The sequence below is a fragment of the Bos grunniens genome, chromosome X (genome assembly GCF_055505025.1).
Source record: "Bos grunniens cultivar Pamir isolate PY7600 chromosome X, Bosgru_T2T1.0, whole genome shotgun sequence".
Taxonomy (NCBI): Eukaryota; Metazoa; Chordata; class Mammalia; order Artiodactyla; family Bovidae; genus Bos; species Bos grunniens.
In genome coordinates, this window is record NC_141194.1 from 69359779 (window position 1) to 69382441 (window position 22663).

The 22663-nt window shown below is 40.1% G+C and overlaps 1 pseudogene; it reads right to left on the reverse strand.

The window, feature by feature from the left end:
• Nucleotides 1–17883: 17883 nt before the first annotated feature.
• Nucleotides 17884–19611, reverse strand: LOC147340680 (ubiquitin-conjugating enzyme E2 variant 1 pseudogene; annotated as a pseudogene).
• Between the last annotated feature and the right edge of the window lie 3052 nt (nucleotides 19612–22663).

Sequence of the window (22663 nt, forward strand, 5' to 3'; positions counted from 1 at the left end):
TGGGATGGACTGGTTGGATCTCCTTGCAGTCCAAGGGAGTCTCAAGAGTCTTCTCCAACACCACACTTCAAAAGCATCAATTCTTTGGCACTCAGCTTTCTTTACGATCCAACTCTCACATCCATACATGACTACTGGAAAAGCCATAGCTTTGACTAGATGGACCTTTGCTGGCCATGTAATGCCAATTTAATATGCTGTCTAGAGTGGTCATAGCCTTTCTTCTAGCAAAAATATGCAATAAAAAATATGGAAAAAATGGAATTTAACTAAAGAGTATTGTAAAAAGAAAAAGTAGAATAAAATGTTTATTGAAAAATAAAATCTTTTAAAAATGAAAAAGTAAGTTAAAAATACAAAACAAAGGAATAATAAAAAATAACAATATGACAATACATAAAAGAAAAACGACTATATATATATATATAAGAATTTGGTAGTAAGAAGAAATTCCCTCCTGTGTCCTTCATTGTCCTTGCCACACTGCACCAGCCAATCTGATTACTCATGAAGTCCTCCAATATTTCTAGGAAGGTCTCTGAAGCTGCGTGGACACTATGGGGAGGCTGAAACTCAAATCTGGCCTTATTCCAGCTTGCACTTTCTTTCAAAGCCCACAGTTGCCCCATAGTGCAGTGTCTCAGGCTAATTGTCGGGATTTAATCCATTGTATCTGCTGCTGCAGGACTCAATTCCTTTCCACTTCTTTGGTCACACAATGCCTGGTGCTCAACTTTGGTTTTATCCCACCTCTGTCTGTAGGGTGCCCTCCAGTCTAGACAAGAGGAGGTGAAAGTAGCAGCTTATTAGGGCTCACTTGCTTAGTTAGGTTATGGAGATGAAAGGGTATGGCAGACACATTTGGGTGATGTGGGAGTGCCCACACTAGCTAAGTCCTGCAGGAAGTTGCTACAGTTTGAGTTGGGTGGTGTGCTTCCCCAGGTCGTGGGTCCCTGGGCAGAGCTAAACTGCACAAGGTCCCAAGAAGGTGTGGGCAGTGACATGTACCCACTCACAACTTGGTGACAGCTGTGACCCCTGGGCTTGGGACTGCAGTGTCCTCCTGTCCTTCAGCTCTGGTACCAATGCCCACCATGGTGGTAGTCAAGTGGCCCACATTCCCGCTTTCTGGGACCACAAACTACACTCACCAGTAGTCCCATCTCTGGCACTCGTGCTGGCTTGGGTGTATCTTCCTTGGGAGTTACAGTCCACAGCTACAGCTCATTCCATTTATGGCACTGGCGAATGTGAGGTCCTAAAGGAGCACAGAATTTGAGGGTCCAAGTGGCAATGGTCTCTTGCCTCTCTGGTGAGCCCATGCTTTTCTCTGAGCTCCCTCAGCAGTGTTGTACTAGGCCCCACAGAATATTTTCATGTCAGCTAACCCTGGTCCTCTCCCTGGGGTCTGATCTCCAAAGCCTGAGCCTAAGCACCCAGCCCCCACTCACCACTGCAGGCTGCAAAGAGTGTCTCGGCTGGAAAGTATTGGTTGGCAATGATCCTTCCATTTCACCTTCTGAGCACCTGTTGCTGCATTTCCATCGGAGGTTCCGAAGCTCCTCCAGTCCACACCTGAGAGGGGGATTCCGAGTGTGAAGAAACTTTTCCTCCTTCATGGCTCCCTCCCTGAGGCGCAGGTCCCTGCCCTGAAATCCTTTGTCTCTTTATTTTCTTATATCTTTTGTCCTACCTCATTCGGAGGAGATTGACTTGCCTTTTTGGCAGTCTGGATTCTCCTGCCAGCATTCAGAAGGTGTTCTATAGGAACTGTTTCACATGCAGATGATTTGTGAGGAGGAGGGTGATTTCGTCCTCTTACTCCTCTGCCATCTTGAAAGTCCTCGTCTTCCTCTTGTTTTTGAAAGTTTGATGATGATGTCTTGCTGTGTTACTTTGTGTTTATTTTACTTAGAGTTTGTAAAGTTTCCTGGGGTTCTAGATTCATGGCTTTTCTCAAATTTGAGAATTTTTTTTTTATTATTTCCTCAAATAATTGGTCTTCCTCTTTCTGTTCACCTTTTTCTCAGAGTCTTATAAAACACGTATTAGTCTCCTTAATTGTTTGCACAAATACCTCAGGCTCTGGTCACTTTTTCTTTTCTGTCCTCTAAATCAAATAATTTCAAATGTTTATATTATTAATGAGTTTATTGATTCTTTCTTTGTTTTGCTTGCTCAAATCTATTTAACCTCTCTAGTAAAATTCTAAATTTAGTTATTACAGTTTTAGCTCCAACATTTCTTTTTTTTTTTTTGCCTCATTTTTATCTATATCTTCATTGATTTTTTTTTTTGTTTGTATACAGTTTTTCAAATTTCCTTTAGTCCTTTGTGTTTTATCTATTTGAGCTATCAAGATAGTTTTCAGTATAAAGTATACTTCAAATGATGGTGTGATCACTCACCTAGAGCCAGACTTCCTAGAATGGGAAGTCAAGTGGGCCTTAGAAAGCATCACTATGAACAAAGCTAGTGGAGGTGATGGAATTCCAGCTGAGCTATTTCAAATCCTGAAAGATGATGCTGTGAAAGTGCTGCACTCAATATGCCAGCAAATTTGGAAAACTCAGCAGTGGCCACAGGACTGGAAAAGGTCAGTTTTCATTCCAATCCCAAAGAAAGGCAATGCCAAAGAATGTTAAGACCAAAACACATTGCACTCATCTCACATGCTAGCAAAGTAATGCTCAAAATTCTCCAAGCCAGGCTTCAACAATACGTGAATCATGAACTTCCAGATGTTCAAGCTGGTTTTAGAAAAGGCAGAGGAACCAGAGATCAAATTGCCAACATCTTCTGGATCATCGAAAAAGCAAGAGAGTTCCAGAAAAACACCTATTTCTGCTTTATTGACTATGCCAAAGCCTTTGACTGTGTGGATCACAATAAACTGTGGAAAATTCTGAAAGAGATGGAAATACCAGACCATCTGACCTGCCTCTTGAGAAACCTGTATGCAGGTGAGGAAGCAACAGTTAGAACTGGACATGGAACAACAGACTGGTTCCAAATAGGAAAAGGAGTATGTCAAGGCTGTATATTGTCACCCTGCTTATTTAACTTCTATGCAGAGTACATCATGAGAAACTCTGGGCTGGAAGAAGCATGATCTGGAATCAAGATTGCCGGGAGAAATCTTAATAACCTCAGATATGCAGATGACACCACCCTTATGGCAGAAAGTGAAGAGGAACTAAAAAGCCTCTTGATGAAAGTGAAAGAGGCGAGTGAAAAAGGTGGCTTAAAGCTCAACATTTAGAAAATGAAGATCATGGCATCTGGTCCCATCACTTCATCAAAAATAGATGGGGAAACAGTGGAAAGTGTCAAACTTTATTTTTTTGGGCTCCCAAATCACTGCAGATGGTGATTGCAGCCATGAAATTAAAAGACACTTACTCCTTGGAAGGAAAGTTATGAGCAACCTAGATAGCATATTAAAAAGCAGAGACATTACTTTGCCAACAAAGGTCCGTCTAGTCAAGGCTATGGTTTTTCCAGTGGTCATGTATGGATGTGAGAGTTGGACTGTGAAGAAAGCTGAGTGCTGAAGAATTGATGCTTTTGGACTGTGGTGTTGGAGAAGACTGTTGAGAGTCCCTTGGACTGCAAGGAGATCCAACCAGTCCATCCTAAAGGAGATAAGTCCTGGGTGTTCATGGGAAGGACTGATGCTGAAGCTGAAACTCCAGTACTTTGGCCACCTCATGGGAAGAGTTGACTCATTGGCAAAGTGCTGGGAGGGAGGGATGTGCTGATGCTGGCAGGGATAAGGGGCAGGAGGAGAAGGGGACAAAAGAGGATGAGATGGCCAGATGGCATCACGGACTCGATAGACATGAGTTTGGGTGAACTCTGGGAGTTGGTGATGGACAGGGAGGCCTGGCATGCTTCGAATCATGGGGTTGCAAAGAGTTGGGCATGACTGAGTGACTGAACTAATCTGATACTTTAAAGTTTGTCTAATAAGTGATAATCCTGTGTTTTTTTTAGTTGTGGTTGCTTCACTTTAGTTTCTTCTTTTAAATGGGTGTGTTTTATTGTTAATTTTGTTTTTTTTTTTTAATTTTTAATTTAAAAATTATTTATTTTATTAACTAACTTAATAAATAGTTAATAGCATTGGGATATTGTCACTGTAATGGTGCTGTTAACAGTTGACACCATTGTATTTTTAACTTTGTGTCCTATATCTCCTCAGCCACGTATCTTAATATCGTTTTTGTCATCGTATCTATGGTGGGGGCGGACTTTGCATTTAAGCAGTGCAACACTTGCACTTTACTTTCCTCCAACTGTCTACAACGAGAGCAAACACAATGGCAATAGAGCTGCTTTTGCTCTGAGCTACAATCATGGCTTTTCATGTTACTTACCAAGTGGTGTTTCTGGTTAGGAATCACAGCTATAAAATTGATTTCAGTTCATTACACTTCTTCATGATGTTGCCCCTAAATTTTGCACACTATATTCTTGTATATTATTACAAATAAAATGAAAAAATTGTTTATCTCTGAAAAAAATTATTTATTTTAATTGGAGGCTAATTACTTTACAATATTTTATTGGTTTTGCCATACATCAACATGAATCCGCAACGGGTGTACACGTGTTCCCCATTTGAACCCTCTTCCACCTCCCTCCCCATACCATCCCTCTGGGTCATCCCAATGCACCAGCCCCAAGCATCCTGTATCCTGCATGGAACCTGGACTGGTGATTCGTTTATTATATGATATTATATATGTTTCAATGCCATTCTCCCAAATCATCCCCGCCCCCACAAAGTCCAAAAGACTGTTCTATACATCTGTGTCTCTTTTGCTGTCTTGCATACAGGGCTATCGTTACCATCTTTCTAAATTCCATATATATGTGTTGGTATACTGTATTGGAGTTTTTTTTTTTTTTTTTCCTGGCTTACTTCACTCTGTATAATAGGCTCCAGTTTCATCCACCTCATAATTTTATAAAAAAGATTTTTTATAGGTTTTGTTGTCATTACTGCTGAAAATTCAACTTTTAAAAACACAGCCATCTCCCCTAGTGTTTGCATGCTGGCAGGGGGTTAAGGAAGTTCTTCATTAATTGACTCATCCTTGGTTCTGAGTTTTGTAATCAGCCTGAGGAAAAAGCTAAAATCCTCTAAAGTCTTTTTGGAACATGTGTTCTGCTTTGTCCTCTTTGTGGTTTTTCCCATTTTCCATTATACACAGGCACTTTTATATTCCTATAATTTGCTGAAGACTTACCCCAAATGTACCTTGGGGCCTGTGATGATCTATTTTATGTCTACACCCATAATGTCTTTTCCCTGACATCTGCGGTGATCTCTGCAGCTTTCCTCGGCAATAACCACTAGTTCGCCCAGCCTAAAATCTAAGGCAGAAGAGAAAAAACTTCCAATAGGTTAGAATATTATATGTAACTCAACCCAGCTCTCTACGATTTCATGGAGGAATTGGATGGATACCTTTTTATATATAACATAGTAGTACAACTCATCAACTCTTGTCCCAGGTATCTAAGTATCTTAGTCTTTATGCAGTAAATTCCTCCTTCAGTCTCTGTGAGGATTTGGTTTCAGGACACCCATAGATAGCAAAACCTGTGGATGCTCAAATTTCTTATATAAAATAGCATATTATTTGCATATAATGTATGCAATTGTTTTCTAAACTTAAATCATCTCTAGATTACTGTAATAGTTAATACAATGTAAATACTCTGTAAATAGTTATAGATATAATGTAAATGCTATGCAAATATTTGCCTACATGTGACAACTTCAAGCTTTGCTTTTTGGAATTTTTGTGACTATTTTCAATTTACGACTGGTTAATTTGTGGATGTAGAATCTGTGGACATGAAAGGCTGATTGCTTGCAAGAAGTCTGTGCTGCTCTGGCTACCTGAGATTTGAATAATACTACTCTTTCCCTTGCCTGATATTTCAGGTAGGCAAACAAAACTGTCATTTGCACATCACTTAGCCAGCGTAGAATACTGCAGATTGGGTCTGCTATGTTCCTCTTAGGTTGAGGTGAAAAATTGGGAACTGGGCTACCACCTCCTCCAGATGAAGACTTTGCTGTGAAGATGAGGTAGTAGGCAAGGGCAAACAAAAGTGCTACAAAATTTCCTATGATTTTGATTGTGGCTTTTTCTTGATTGGCCATATGCTTGGTTGCTGTAAACATTCTGCTGTTTTCAGTGTTCTTATAAGGTGGTGTTAGCCATTTTTTTTTATTACTTTTTATTGGTTCTATTGGGAAACAAGATGAAGTCTGTAATTTGTTGATATTAATGTCATCAATTTTTCCAGGTTTATTGAGATATAACTGATATGTAATATTGTGTAAGTTTAAGGTGTACAGTGTGATGATTTGATACATGTAAGTATTGTAAAATGTTAACTACAATATAGTTAACTCATCCATCACCTTGTATAATTACCATTTTTTATTATGCTAAGTACATTTAAGATATATTCTCATAGTAACTTTCAAGTGTACAATACAATATTGTCAACTATAGTCAACATGTACATTAGTAACTTGAAATTCATTCATCTTATAGCTGAAAGTTTGTACTCTTTGAAAAATATTTCCCTATTTGTTCCACCTCTATATCCTGGTAACTATCAATGTACTCTGTTAAAATGAGTTCTGTGTTTCTAGACATCAATTATAAGTGAAAACATATAGGGATGGCTATGGAGGTGCGGGCTGCATGGGTCAGTCCTCAGGGAAAGGGCTGGGGTTGAATGCCTTGAAGACTCTCTGAGGGGGCTAATGTGATACAGCACAGACAGGAAAGGGGGAAACCCTGGAACCATGAGAAACAAAAGATCACTCCCTCAGGAAACCTCTAACACTGCACTCTAACTCCTAGTGTGCTCACAGAACAAAAGACTGCGCCTTAGCAAATACCAAAGCCGGGTGAGCCTGCTGCTGTCTATGGTTCCAGAGGCAGAGAAGCAGGTGTACAACTGCCAGAGGTGGAAGGCAAGGGGCCTCTACAATCTTGACTCCAGAGACTGCATCTGCCATAAAGCTGTGAGGCTTCCAGTTACTATTCATGTCTTCCTGAGATCCTGGACACTTGGATCTTCCAGGAGTGTCACAGCCTGATACCAGCTCCCCTGGGGAAGCACATGTCCCTCCTGGGACTGTGCCCTTACAGCTCAGCTGGGAGCCCGAATGACTTGGCTCTGTCAAGAGTCTTATGGGAGGTGCATGCCCACCTTGGGCTGTGGTGACCCCTGTGTGGTCTAGCTGCAATGAGTGATCCTGACACACACACCAGTGATGTTTGCAGTGTCCTTCCCTCTCCACAGCACAGTTGAGCAAGTGAGCCTGAATAAGTGCCCACTTTTGCCCCCCTCATGTCAGGGCAGAGATCAGACACAAGACAGATTTGCAAGCAGAGGCAACTCCCCTCCAAAAAAAAAAAAAAAAATGCAGAAGTGTGACGAAAGCAAAGGATGAACCACTTTAGAAGTGGCAGGTGCAGGAGATTAAAATCCTGCCGTTAAACTGAGACTGTGCACTTTAGGGGAAACTGTAGAATTTGAGAGCAAGTACAAGTCAGAACAACAGAAGATCTGAGACTGAACTAAACCAACCACTCTGATCACAACAGTTCCAAAGACCTTCCTAGATATATTGGAGGACTTTCTCAGTGGGCAATTTGACAGTAGCAGGAAAATGGAGGAATCACATGAACATTCCTCAAAACCACTGTGTATATACTTCCCACCTCCTATAATATTTTAAAATTTTATTATTAGTTTTAATTTTCATTTTATTAGTTTTTAGAGTTGCAAAGTATTTATTCTGATTTTTTAAAATCTTTATTTCCTTTCTTCCCCCGACTTTTTTCTCGTTTTCCCCTAATACTGTCCTAACAAGGTTTTTATTACTTTTCTATTTTCCGGTTGAGTTCAGTTCAGTCACTCAGTCGTGTCCAACTCTTTGTGACTCCAGGGACTGCAGCATGCCAGGCTTCCCTGTCTATCACCAACTCCCGGAGCTTGCTCAGACTTATGTCCATCGAGTTGGTGACACCATCCAACCATCTAATCCTCTGACTTCCAGATTTTTCATTTCATTCCCCTATAATTAAAAGGACATCTTTGTTGGGTGTTAGTTCTAGAAGGTCTTGTAGGTCTTCATAGAACTGTTTCTATTTTTATAGCCTACTTTTTCCTTTCTTGAAAAAAACACCTTATTTTCTAAATAAATTGCATATTTTTTAGTTTTTGTGTTCAATATTTTGTTTTTTATTGTATTTTGGGGAATCTAATTTTTATTTTAGTTTTTGGTTTTCAATATCCATTTTTCACTTAGTGATTTGATTATTAACTTGATTGCTCTCTTTTTACTCTCCTTTTTCTCCTTGTCACCCATTTCTCCTTTCTCTGTCTTTTGTTCTCTATATAACTCTGGGAATCTCTTTGGGTATTCCTGGCTGTGGAGAGTTGCTTCATCATAAACCTAGGGAATTTGTCTTCTTTGTTGTATGGCTTGAGTTTTGTTGCTACTGTAAGAGATTGGGACTGAAACCCAGAGTCAGGAGACTCAACTTCAAGACATTGGATGATCAGAGAACTCCTGACACCAGGGAACATTAAAAGAGGAGAGCCCACCCAAAAGCCTCCATACCTACACTGAGACTGAGCTCAACTCAAGAACCAGCAAGTTTCAGTGCAGGACATTTCACTCCAATCTTCCAACAAAACAGGAACACAACACTTCACAATATGACCGGCTGCCCAAAGACATATCAAACCCATCAGTTCAGGTCAGTTCAGCTCAGCTGCTCAGTCGTGTCCGAATCTTTGTGACCCCATGAACTACAGCACACCAGGCCTCCCTGTCCATCACCAACACCTGGAGCTCACCCAAACTCATGTCCATTGATTCAGTGATGCCATCCAACCATCTTATCCTCTGTTGTCCCCTTCTCCTCCTGCCTTCAATCTTTTCCAGCATCAGGGTCTTTTCAAATGAGTCAGCTCTTTACATTAGGTGGCCAAAGTATTGGAGCTTCAGCTTCAACATCAGTCCTTCTGATGAAAACCCAGGACTGATCTCCTTTAGGATGGACTGGTTGGATCTCCTTGCAGTCCAAGGGACTCTCAACAGTCTTCTCTAGTACCACAGTTTAAAAACATCAATTCTTCTGTGCTCAGCTTTCTCTATAGTGCATCTTTCACATCCATACGTGACTACTGGAAAAACCATAGCCTTGACTAGATGGACCTTTGTTGACAAAGTAACGTCTCTGTTTTTTAATATGCTGTCTAGGTTGCTCATAACTTTCCTTCCAAGGAGTAAGCGTCTTTTAATTTTATGTCTGCAGTCACCATCTGCAGTGATTTTGGAGCCCCAAAAAATAAAGTCAGCCACAGTTTCCCCATCTATTTTTGATGAAATGATGGGACCAGGTGCTATGATCTTAGTTTTCTGAATGTTTAGCTTTAAGCCAACTTTTTCACTTTCCTCTTTCACTTTCGTCAAGAGGCTCTTTAGTTCTTCTTCACTTCATGCCATAAGGGTGATGTCATCTGCATATCTGAAGTTATTGATATTTCTCCTGGCAATCTTGATTCCAGCTTGTATTTCCTCCAGACCAGCGTTTCTCATGGTGTACTCCGCATATAAGTTAAATAAGCAGGGTGACAATATACAGCCTTGGCCTACTCCTTTTCCTATTTGGAACCAGTCTGTTGTTCCATGTCCAGTTCTATCTGTTGCTTCCTGACCTGTGTACAGGTTTCTCAAGAGGCAAGTAAGGTGGTAGACAACTGAGAACTCACTACTGGACACTGCACTGCCCTCCAGGAAGACAAGATTCAGCTCCATCCACCAGGACACATGCACAAGTCCCTCCAACCAGGAAACCTCCACAAAGCACTAGTCCAACACCACCCAGAGAGAGCAGACTCCACAACTGAGAGGAACTAGAGTTCACTCCAGCTTGCAGAAAGGGGACCTCAAACACGACAAACTAAACAAAATGAAAATACAGAGAAATATCCAGCAGGTGATGGAATATAGTAAAAACCCACCAGACCAAACAAAAGAGGAGGAGATAGGGAGTCTACCTGAATAAGAATTCAGAATACTAATAGTAAAGATAATCCAAAAGCTTGAAAACAAAATGGAGGCTTGAATAAATAGATTGGAGGCATGGACTGAGGGAATGCAAGAAATGCATAACAAAGACTGAGAAGATATAAAGAATAGTCAATCAGCAATGACGAACACAGTAATTGAGACTAAAACCACTCTGGAGGGAACCAACTGTAGAGTAACTGAGGCAGAAGAAAGGATATGTGAGCCAGAAGATAGAATGGTGGAATTAACTGAAACAAAGCAGAATAAACAAAAAGAAATGAGACCTCTGGGAAAATGTTAAGCACCTTAACACTCTAGTCATAGGTACACCAGAAGAAGACAAAAGGAAAGGGCATGATAAAATATTTGAGGAGATAATAGTCAAAAACTTCCCTAAAACATGGAAGGAAACAGCCACTCAAGTCCATGAAGGTCTGAGAATCCCATAGAGGATAAACCCAAAGAGAAACACACCAAGACACATATTAATCAACTAACACAAATTAAACACAAAGAACAAATATGAAAGGCAGCAAGGGGAAAACAACAAATAACGTACAAGGGGATCCCTATAAGGATAACAGCTGGTCTTTCAATAGAAACTCGGCAGGGCAGAAGGGAATGGTAGGATATACTTAAAGTGATGAAAGGGAAAAGCCTTCAATCAAGAATACTCTACCCATCAAGGATTTCATTCAGATTTGAAGGAGAAATCACATGCTTTACAGATAAGCTAAAGCTTAGAGAATTCAACACCACCAAACCAGCTCTTCAACAGATGGTAAATAAAAACAAACCCAAAACAATAAAGTAAATGGTAAGTGGATCGTGCTTTTCAATGATTACCATAAATGTAAATGGGTTAAATGCTCCAACCAATAGAAAGAGACTGGTTGAATGGATATAGAAGCAAGATTCCTATATATGTTGTCTACACGAGACCCACTTAAAACCTAGGGACACATACAGACTGAAAGTGAGGGGCTGGAAAAAGATATTTCATGCAAACTGAAGCCAAAAGAAAGGGGGATAGTGATACTCATATCAGATAAAAGAGACTTTAAACACAGAATGTTATAAGAGACAAAGAAGGACACTACATAATGATCAATCAATCTAAGAAGAAGACAAAATAAGTAATATATAGGCACCCAACATAGGAGCACCTCAATACATAAGGCAAATGCTAACAACTATTGAAGGGGAAATCAACAGTAATACAATAATAATGGGAGACTTTAATACCCCACTCAAACAAATGAACAGATCATACAGAGAGAAAATTAATAAGGAAACTCAAGCTTTAATGATACATTGAGCCAGCTGGACCTAATTGATCTCTACAGAGAATTTCATTCAAAAACAAAGGGTTTCACCTTTTTCTCATGCACACAGAACATTCTCCAGAATATATCATATTTTATGGTACAAATCAAGCCTGGGTAAATTTTAAAAAATTGAAATAATTTCAAGCAGCTTTTCTGATCACAATGCTGTAAGATTACAGATCAACTACAGGAAAAAACCTATAAAAAACACAAATACATGAAGGGTAAACAACATGCTTCTGAACAACAAACAGATCACTGAAGAAGTAAAAAAGGAAATCAAAGTATGCCTGGAAACAAATTACAATGAAAACACAGCAACTCAAAGCCTATGCGATGCAATAAAAGCAATCCTAAAGAGGATAGTTCATACCAATACAAGCCTACCTTAAGAAACTATGCTATGCTATGCTAAGTTGCTTCAGTCGTGTCCAACTCTGTGTGACCCCGTAGATGGCAGCCCACCAGGCTCCCCTGTCCCTGGGAGTCTCCAGGCAAGAACACTGGAGTGGGTTGCTATTTCCTTCTTCAATGCATGATAGTGAAAAGTGAAAGTGAAGTCGCTCAGTTGTGTCTGACCCTCAGCGACCCCATGGACTGCAGCCTTCCAGGCTCTTCTGTCCATGGGATTTTCCAGGCAAGAGTACTGGAGTGGGGTGCCATTGCCTTCTCCATAAGAAACTAAGAGAAATCAAATAAACAACCTAATCTAACATATAAAGCAACAAGAAGAGCAGAAAAATCCCCAAAGTTAGTAGAAGGAAAGAAATTATAAAGATCAGAACAGAAATAAATGAAATAGAAATGAAGGAGACTATAGCAAAGATCAGGAAAACTAAAAGCTAGTTCTTTAGAAGATAAAAAAAAATTGACAAAATGTTAGCCAGACTCAAGAAAAAAAAAAGAAGAATCTTATCAATAAAATTAGAAATAAAAAAGTGAAGTAACAACAGACATCACAGAAATACAAAATATCATAAGAGACTACTATGAGAAGCTCTATGCCAATAAAAAGGACAACTTGGAAGAAATGGACAAATTGTTAGAAAAGTGTAACCTTCCAAAATGGAACCAGGAAGAAATAGGAAATATGAACCAACCAATCACAAGCACGGAAATTGAAGCTGTAATAAAAAATTTTCCAACAGGCAAAAGTCCAGGACCAGAAGGCTTCACAGGTGAATTCTACCAAAAATTTACAGAAGAGCTAACACCTATCCTACTCAAACTCTTCCAGAAAATTGCAGAGGAAGGACAGCTCCCAAACTCATTCTACGAGGCCACCATCACACTGATACCAAAACCAGACACAGATGCCACACAAAAAAAAGAAAGAAAATTGCAAGCCAAATATCACTGACAAACATAGAAACATAGATGCAAAAATGTTCAACAAAATTCTAGCAAACAAAATCCAACAATATTTTAGAAAGGTCATATATCATAATCAAGTGGGCTTTATTCCAGGGATGCAAGGATGCTTCAACATATGCAAATCAATCAATGTGATACAGCATATCAAAAAATTGAAAGATAAAAACCATATGATAATTTCAATAGATTGAGAGAAAATCTTTGACAAAATTCAACACACATTTATGATAAAACCTCTCCAGAAAGCAAACACAGAAGAAACATACCTCAACATAATAAAGGCCATATATAACAAACAGACAGAAAATATTATCTTCAACAGCGAAAAACTGAAAGCATTCCCTCTAAGATCAGAAACAAGACAAGGGTGCCCATTCTCACCATTATTATTAAAAATAGTTTTGGAAATCTTACCACAGAAATCAGAGAAGAAAAAAAAGTAGAAGGAATCCAGATTGTAAAAGAAGTAAAACTCTCACTGTTTGCAGATGACATGATTCTCCACATAGAAAACCCTAAAGATACCACCAGAAAATTAATAGAACTAATCAATGAATATAGTAAAGTCACAGGATATAAAATTAACACATAGAAATCCTTTACATTCCTATACACTAACAATGAAAGATCATAAAGAGAAATTAAGGAAAAAAGTCCACTCATGACTGTGACAAAATGAATAAAATGCTTAAGAATAAACCTACCTAAAGAGACAAAAGACTTGTGTGCAGAAAACTATGACACAGATGAAAGAAATCAGACAACACAGATGGAGCAATATACCATGTTCAGGACTGGAAAAATCAATATTGTGAAAATGACTATACTACCCAAAGAAATTTATAGATTCAATGCAATCCTTATCAAACTGCCAATGGTATTTTTCACAGAACTAGAACAAATAATTTCTCAATTTGTATGGAAACACAATAGACCCTGAATAGCCAAAGCAATCTTGAGAAAGAAGAATGAAACAGGAGAAATCAACTTTCCTGACTTCAGCCTATACGACATACAGCCTACACTATACTGAATAGCCAAATACTGTGCTGCACTCAATATGCCAGCAAATTTGGAAAACTCAGCAGTGGCCACAGGACTGGAAAAGGTCAGTTTTTATTCCAATCCCAAAGAAAGGCAATGTCAAAGAATGCTCAAACTACCGCACAATTACACTCATCTCACTCGCTAGTACAGTAATGCTCAAAATTCTCCAAGCCAAGCTTCAGCAATATGTGAACCATGAACTTCCAGATGTTAGAGCTGGTTTTAGAAAAGGCAGAGTGCGGGGAGCGAGCTCCGCTCCTGGCAAAGGTCATGAGGAAGGAGGCTTGGCATACGCAAAGGCGGGATCAAGCCTCAGGAGTCTCCCTGGAAATTCTCGAGCAATCTACCCCCAAAACCAGAGTCTGCCTACTTTCTGCTTTGTGCTTTCACCTACACCTCTGACTTTACAGGGGGCTGTCCCCCACTACCTCTCTGAAAAAAGAGTTAGCTTACAGCTCCAGTTAATAATTCCTGGGTGTGACAGTGTTTCAACCTACAAACTCCCTTGGAAGTCCTCTAGCCTGCCTGAATAGGTTTTTCCGGCCACATGTGATTGCTCAGAGCCTCCAAACTGTGAGAGGCATGAGATGTTCTAAACTGTCTAAATACAGATTCCTTTGAGCAGTTAAAAGATTGATTAGAAATTGTATTGGTGAAGGGATTTCACTTGTTGGGCCAATGTTTGCTGCTAAGTCTCCATATCCCTTACCTGCTGTGTCCCTGGCAGTGTATTGATTAATATAATTGGTGTAAATAGTAGCTTTAATGTTTGTAACCTGGGACCCTTGAATTAATTCTTTTTCTTGTTATAGCCCACCACACCTTTGCTCTGTAGGAATGCAACTTTATCTAATGCTTTTTGGAGGCTGGCGCCTGACTTTAGAATAATCACCTTTAGAGAAAAAGGCCTCCGGGCCAGAAGATGATGCAAATCACCTAAGCTTTTGCATATGATAAGTCTGCAGGAAGAAAGCCTGGCTTACTGCATGACTCTACCCCTTCCCCCATTATCCTCTATGCATAACTTAAGGTATAAAAACTACTTTGGAAAATAAAGTGTGGGCCTTGTTCACCGAAACTTCGTCTCACCATGTCGTTCTTTCTCTTACCTTCTGGCTGAATTATTCAGCCTCTTTTCTCCACTGAATTTCCTCACTGAGCTATCCTTATTTCAGCCTCTTTTCTCCACTGAATTTCCTCACTGAGCTATCCTCATTCTATTACTCTTTATATCCTTAATTAACGTTTAATTAAGCAATTGTTTCCTGATCCTCGCCGACGCCGTCCCCGCTTCGAATTCCCTGGATCCACCGGGGCTGGACCCCGGCAGCAGAGGAACCAGAGATCAAATTGCCAACATCCGCTGGATCATTTCAAAAGCAAGAGACCTCCAGAAAAACATCTATTTCTACTTTATTGATTATGCCAAAGCCTTTGACTGTGTGGATCACAAAAAACTGGAAAATTTTGAAAGAGATGGGAATACCAGACCACCTGACCTGCCTCCTGAGAAACCTGTATGCAGGTCAGGAAACAATAGTTAGAACTGGACATTGGACAACAGACTGGTTCCAAATAGGAAAAGGAGTATGTCAAGACTGTATATTGTCACCCTGCTTATTTAATTTATATGCAGACTACATTATGAGAAATTCTGGGCTGGAAGAAGCACAAGCTGGAATCAAGATTGCTGGGAGAAATATCAATAACCTCAGATATGTCAGATGACATAACTTCAGATATGTCAGATGACACCACCCTTATGGCAGAAAATGAAGAGGAACTAAAAAGCCTCTTGATGAAAGTGAAAGAGGCAAGTGAAAAAGTTGGCTTAAAGCTCAACATTCAGAAAACTAAGATCATGGCATCTGGTCCCATCACTTCATCAAAAATAGATGGGGAAACATTGGAAAGTGTCAGACTTTTTTTTTTTTTTTGGCTCCAAAATCACCGCAGATGGTGATTGCAGCCATGAAATTAAAAGACACTTACTCCTTGGAAGGAAGGTTATGAGCAACCTAGATAGCATATTCAAAAGCAGAGACATTACTTTGCCAACAAAGGTCCGTCTAGTCGAGGCTATGGTTTTTCCAGTGGTCATGTATGGATGTGAGAGTTGGATTGTGAAGAAAGCTGAGCACTGAAGAATTGATGCTTTTGAACTGTGGTGTTGGAGAAGACTGTTGAGAGTCCCTTGGAGTGCAAGGAGATCCAACCAGTCCATCCTAAAGGAGATCAGTCCTGGGTGTTCATTGGAAGGACTGATGCTGAAGCTGAAACTCCAGTATTTTGGCCACCTCATGCGAAGAGTTGACATCAGGGTCTTGGATGATGCTGGGAGTGATTGGGGGCAGGAGGAGAAGGGGACGACAGAGGATGAGACGGCTGGATGTTATCACCAACTCGACGGGCATGAGTTTGGGTAAACTCGGGGAGTTGTTGATGGACAGGGAGGTCTGGCATGCTGCGATTCATGGAGTCGCAAAGAGTCAGACACGAATGAGTGACTGAACTGAACTGAACTGATATACAAATATACAATACTGAATAGCTGAATAACCAAAGCAATCTTGAGAAAGAAGAATGACACAGGAGGAATCAGCTTTCCTGACTTCAGTCTATACTATATACAGACTCAGTTCAATTCAGTTCAGTTCAGTTCAGTCCCTCAGTCGTGTCTGACTCTTTGCGACCCAATGAATCACAGCACGTCAGGCCTCCCTGTCGATCACCAACTCCCGGAGTTCACCCATACTCATGTCCATCGAATTGGTGATGCCATCCAGGCATCTCATCCTCTGTCATCCCCTTCTCCTCCTGGCCCCGGTCCTCCCAGCATCAGTCTTTTCCAATGAGTCAACTCTTCGTATGAAGTGGCCAAAGTATTGGATTTTCAGCTTTAGCATCAGTCCTTCCAATGAACACCTGGGACTGATCTCCTTTAGAATGGACTGATGGGATCTCCTTGCAGTCCAAGGGACTCTCAACAGTCTTCTCCAACACCACAGTTCAAAAGCACCAATTCTTCAGTGCTCAGCTTTCTTCACAGTCCAACTCTCACATCCATACATGACCACTGGAAAAACCATAGCCTTGACTAGACGGACCTTTGTTGGCAAAGTAATGTCTCTGCTTTTTAATATGCTATCTAGGTTGCTCATAACCTTCCTTCCAAGGAGTAAGTGTCTTTTAATTTCATGGCTGCAATCACCATCTGCAGTGATTTTGAAGCCCCCCAGTATAAAGTCTGACACCGTTTCCAGTGTTTCCTCATCTATTTTTGATGAAGTAATGGGGCCAGATGCCATGATCTTAGTTTTATGAACATTGAGCTTTAAGCCAACTTTTTCACTTGCCTCTTTCACTTTCATCAAGAGGCTTTTTAGTTCCTCTTCACTTTCTGCCATAAGGGTGGTGACATTTGCATATCTGAGCTTATTGAGATTTCTCCCGGCAATCTTGATTCCAGCTTGTGCTTCTTCCAGGCCAGAGTTTCTCAGGATGTACTCTGCATAGAAGTTAAATATGCAGGGTGACAATATACAGCCTTGATGTACTCCTTTTCCTATTTGGAACCAGTCTGTTGTTCCATGTGCAGTTCTAACTCTTCCTTCTTGACCTGCATACAGGTTTCTCAAGAGGCAAGTCAGGTCTATACTATAGTATAGCCATCAAGATAGTATGGTACTTGCACAAAAATAGAAATATAGATCAATGAAACAATATATAAAGCCTGGAGATAAATCCATACACCTATGGACAGCTATCTTTAACAAATGAGGTAAAATATATATAATAGAGAAAAGACAGTCTTTTCAACAAGCGGTGCTGAGAAAACTGGTCAGCCATGTGTAAAAGAATGAAACTAGAACACACAATTGCCTTTGAATGAGAACTTTCTTTCCAGTATTTTGAGGTCTACAAGGCATATCATTAAAAATTATGATTGTGGAAAATAAAGACAGTTTAAATATAACTGAGGAGTGAGGCTGTGGTTTTTCTTTTTGATTAGTTGCTGTAACATTATCCTTCAGGTGGCTGGGGAATTATTATATTTTATTTAGACATCATTGAAGTCTTAAAAGTGAAAGTGTTAGTCACTCAATCATGTCCAATTCTTTGCAACCCCATGAACTGTAGACCACCAGGCTCTTCTGTCCATGGAATTCTGTAGGCAAGAATACTGGACTGGGTTGCCATTCCCTTCTCCAGGGGATCTTCCCAACCCAGGGATCAAACCTGGGTCTCCTGCATTGCAGGCAGATTCTTCACCATCTGAGCCACCAGGGAAGCCCCTTTAAGCTCTTTGACATCAATAAAGCTTTTGCAAGACCACTTTGATGCAAAAGGAATTCTGCCATTTGCTAGCACCAAGGTGGTTCTTTGACTCACCACTCCATTAGAACTATTAATTACATTCATACTATTTTTGTTACAAATCTTACAAAAGAGAGTGATTCTGGATATTTGGGTCCACGTTCTGTTTTAAGGCTATATATCCATTTTTCATAAACAGTTACTATCCCTTTCCATCTTCTGTCATATGTTCATCATTTTGTAGACCACAGCTAACTGTGAGATCTCCTCTTTCTTTCTGGCCTTCTTCAGGTTTTTCTAACAGTCAAAAATTACAAGGGACTTTGGCACAGGGGGGAAGGGAGGGCACTAGCAGAGTCAACTTAAACAGGCCATTATATCCAGCTTTTAATCCTCACAACTTTTCAACTCCTAGATATAGCCCCTTTACAGAGATTCAAAATCCTGAATCTTGAAGCTAATGGGTGGAGGAGGGAAGATTAAAATACAAGCTTCTTATCTGCAATGTTCACAAATGTCTGCTATTTGCAGAGGTTCCTCAATTCCTAGAGGGATTCCCTGATAGCTCAGATGGTAAAAAGTCTGCCTGAAGTGCTGGAGACCCAGGTTCGATCCCTGGGTCGGGAAGATCCCCTGGAGAAGGAAATGGCAACCCACTCCAGTATTTTGCCTGGGAAATTCCATGGATGGAGAAATCTGACAGGCTACAGTCCATGGGGTCACAAAGAGTCGGACATGACTGAGCGACTTCATTTCACTCGGTTCTTGGAGGAATTTCTTAAAAGCAAAGTGTACAAATTGAATTGCTGTACATTGAGTCTTTCAGCAGTGTCACCCCATTTTTTCTTGCTACTTCATCATAAGGAAACTCTTAAGTAGAAAAAGCTTTTGGTTTTCCTTAAATGCATAGCAATGAAGAATATAATTTGGGACCATTGCCATGATTCATGCTAAAGTGTCCATAGCTTTACTCACTAGTTGCATCAGTACAAATCCAACACATTGAAAAAGGCAAATGACATATTAGTATTATTATGAAATTAGCTGGACTCCCTGAATATGTCTTAAGTATCACCAGGGGTCCACGAACCACACTTTGAGAACCACTGACTGAGCAGTCACCTAAAGACATGCATGAATTTCAACTATATTCCACAAGATGGTGCTATTAGAATGCATATCAGTAATTAAATGTTGCATCAAGATTGATTTAAAAAATTTGGTTGGTTTTCAACCAGTCCAGTTGCAATATTGGCAGAAGTGAGCTGGAAGACTATTGGAAGGGATTGGCATGACTTAAAGGGAGTCTGTTCATGCTTCCCACGTGGTTGGATACTATACTCTGCAGCTGTTAGGATGTGAGAGAATGCCCAAAAAGTGTCTCTGGAAGAGAAGTTCCAGCCAAGGGGTCACAGGCATCGCCCTTGTGTCTTCCCTATATTTTGTGATCCAAAACCAATAAATTATTTTGTTAAAGAAAAAAAATTTTGGTTGATTTCATAACCCAGTGTATAATGTATATACTGAGAAAGTTTACTTAGTGGGCTCTTGGTAGCACCAGTCTACCTTTTTATCTGAACCCTCACTTCCAGTGCATAACCTTGTTCCCTGAATACTGCTTTGTCCATGGTTCCTCCCATATAAACCCTTTCCTTAGGGACATACAACACTTCATGTTAATTTGGATGGTGATAAGTTGGCAATCATGCACTCTCAAAGCTGCATCAAATTTAATGCTATTATTAAGAACACTGTATGCTTTAAAATAGTGTTTTCATCCTTTATAATTCTCATGCCTCTAGATTATAAACATACAAATTTAATGTCCCCACCAGAATTTTGATATGGCTTTTTGGTAAGGGAAACATTGCTCTCTGGGCTTCCTTAGCAGCTCAGTGGTAAAGAATCTGCCTGCCGATGTAGGAGATGCAGGTTTGACCCCTTAGTCAGGAAGATTCCCTGGAGAAGGAAATGGCAGCCCATTCCAGTATTCTTGCCTGGGAAATTCCATGGACAGAGGAGCCTGGTGGTCTACAGTCCATGGGGTTGTAAAAGAGTCAGACATGACTTAGCTACAACAATGTTGCTCTCTTTAATAATTATGTCCTATCATTTTCATATACCCCACTAGCCAGGAAGCTTTTGCCAGGCTTTATTTTGTATTCTATACTATAAAACAATAGGGTCCATTTCATTTTTTTAGATATAAAATTATAATATTTAGTATGATATTTATTTTCAAATCATCTGCCACCCACACTACCCTCAGTGCTTTGACATTTTTAAAGAGGTTCTACTGTCTGCAATTTCTCTGTTAAACATTTATTCATTCACTTCTTAAAGACCTTTCTTTGGAGTTGTTTATTAAATGGTGAATTACTTTTGCTCCTTGGAAGAAAAGCTATGACAAACCTAGACAGCATATTAAAAGACAGAGACGTTACTTTGGCAACAAAGTTCTATATAGTCAAAGCCATGGTTTTTCCAGTAGTCGTGTACCAATGTGAGAGTTGGACCATAAAGAAGGCTGAGTGCCAAAGAATTGATGCTTTTGAACTGTGGTGCTACAGAACTCTCTGGAGTCCCTTGGACTGCAAGGATATCAAACTAGTCAGTTCTAAAGGAAATCAACCCTGAATTTTCATTGGAAGGACTGATGCTGAAACTGAAGCTCCAATACTTTGGCCACCTGATGCGATGCTGGGAAAGATTAAAGGTAGGAGGAGAAGGGGATGACAGAGGACGAGATAGTGGATGGGATAACCAACTCAACGGACATTGCTATGCTATGCTAAGTCACTTCAGTCATGTCCGACTCTGTGCGACCCCATAGACAGCAGCCCACCAGGCTCTCCTGTCCCTGGGATTCTCCAGGCAAGAACACTGGAGTGGGTTGCCATTTCCTTCTTCAATGCATGAAAGTGAAAAGTGAAAGTGAAGTCACTCAGTCGTGTCCAACACTCAGTGACCCCATAGACTGCAGCCTTCCAGGCTCTTCTGTCCATGGGATTTTCCAGGCAAGAATACTGGAGTGGGGTGCCATTGCCTTCTCCGCAACAGACATTAGTTTGAGCAAACTCCGGGTGATGGTGAAGGACAGGAAAGCCTGGCATGCTGCAGTCCATGGGGTTGCATAGAGTTGGACAATACTGAGTGACTGAACAACAACAACAACAACCCAAGGAAAAGACATGTGTTAAGCTGGTGGTTTAATGTATGTCCTGTGGATTCTTGGGTCTCATAACAATGATCTAGAAAGCCTGAAAATGTTTTGTTTGCAGTTTTAAAATTGTGCAAATTTTGGTTGAACAAAACCCTCAAATACAGGTGTTATTTAACTTTTGATAATTTTGATTAATTTTGTAATATGAATTAAATAAAATTGCATTTTATATATTAATGTTAATAAAATACACTTTTCTTTTAAAAATTCTTTATTGGAAGAGGCTCAGCATACAATTTGTTTGGTAAAAAGACTCTTCTGAGAATCATTGCCATCAGCTCTTAGTTACATTACTCCCATACATTTCTCTAAACCTAATTGTGTTCTTCATATTTTCCCATCTGAAATCATTATCCTATCATTCCTCTCTTCAAACTCCTTCATACTTTCTTAGATATGTTTTACCAGGCATTCATTTAGTCCCTTATATCCTGTCTGATAGGGACTCCAAGAGCTCCTCTTTTACTCAGTCCTCTCAGTAACCTGATTTCCTCAAGACCCCAACATTTTGGCCTTCTGTCCACAGTGATGCTTTCTCAGGATCTTTCCATGTACCACCTGTTCTGATAGCTGGGGACTAAGTTTAACTAAGGAGAATAAGTGTTGCTGGAAGAGGCTGAGGACATGCAATTCTGACTACAACTTGATAAACAGGGCTGGATATAATTAGATGCTACCAACCCAACACCCTGCTGCCTAAAGTTTGCTCAGAGGTAACAGCTTGAGGACATGGCAGTGTAATCCAGAGGAAGGAACATTGTGATGATCTTAATTCCTTAAGTCTGTTTTCCTCCAGCTTCCTTTTAGACCCAAACTCTACACACAGCTTTGGGCAGGTTACTTTCCTCTCTGAGTTTCCTCATCATGGTGTACAGAATTAAAAAAAAAAAGAACAAAAAACCTAGAGTCAAATAGCCTAGAGTCAAGTTAGATTGGTTGTGTTATCTTGAGCTCTAACACCCTATGATTATGTGCTGAAAACATAAAGCAATACCCAGGAGTACTGGGACTGAAGATAGGCCCTGAGGTTGAGAATAGATCAGTTTCAGGAGAGGGAGAGAAAACTTGAATAGAATTCACTAGATGCTATATAGTGAGATGACAATACATATAGAGGAGTAGAGGCCTGGGAATGGTGATGAACTAGGGCACACTCAAACCTTTCTTGTTGCAGTGTTGTTCTGCACTAAATTATCATCATCCAGGCCCTTGCAATGTCTCATCTGATGTCTCATTGTTATCTGCCCT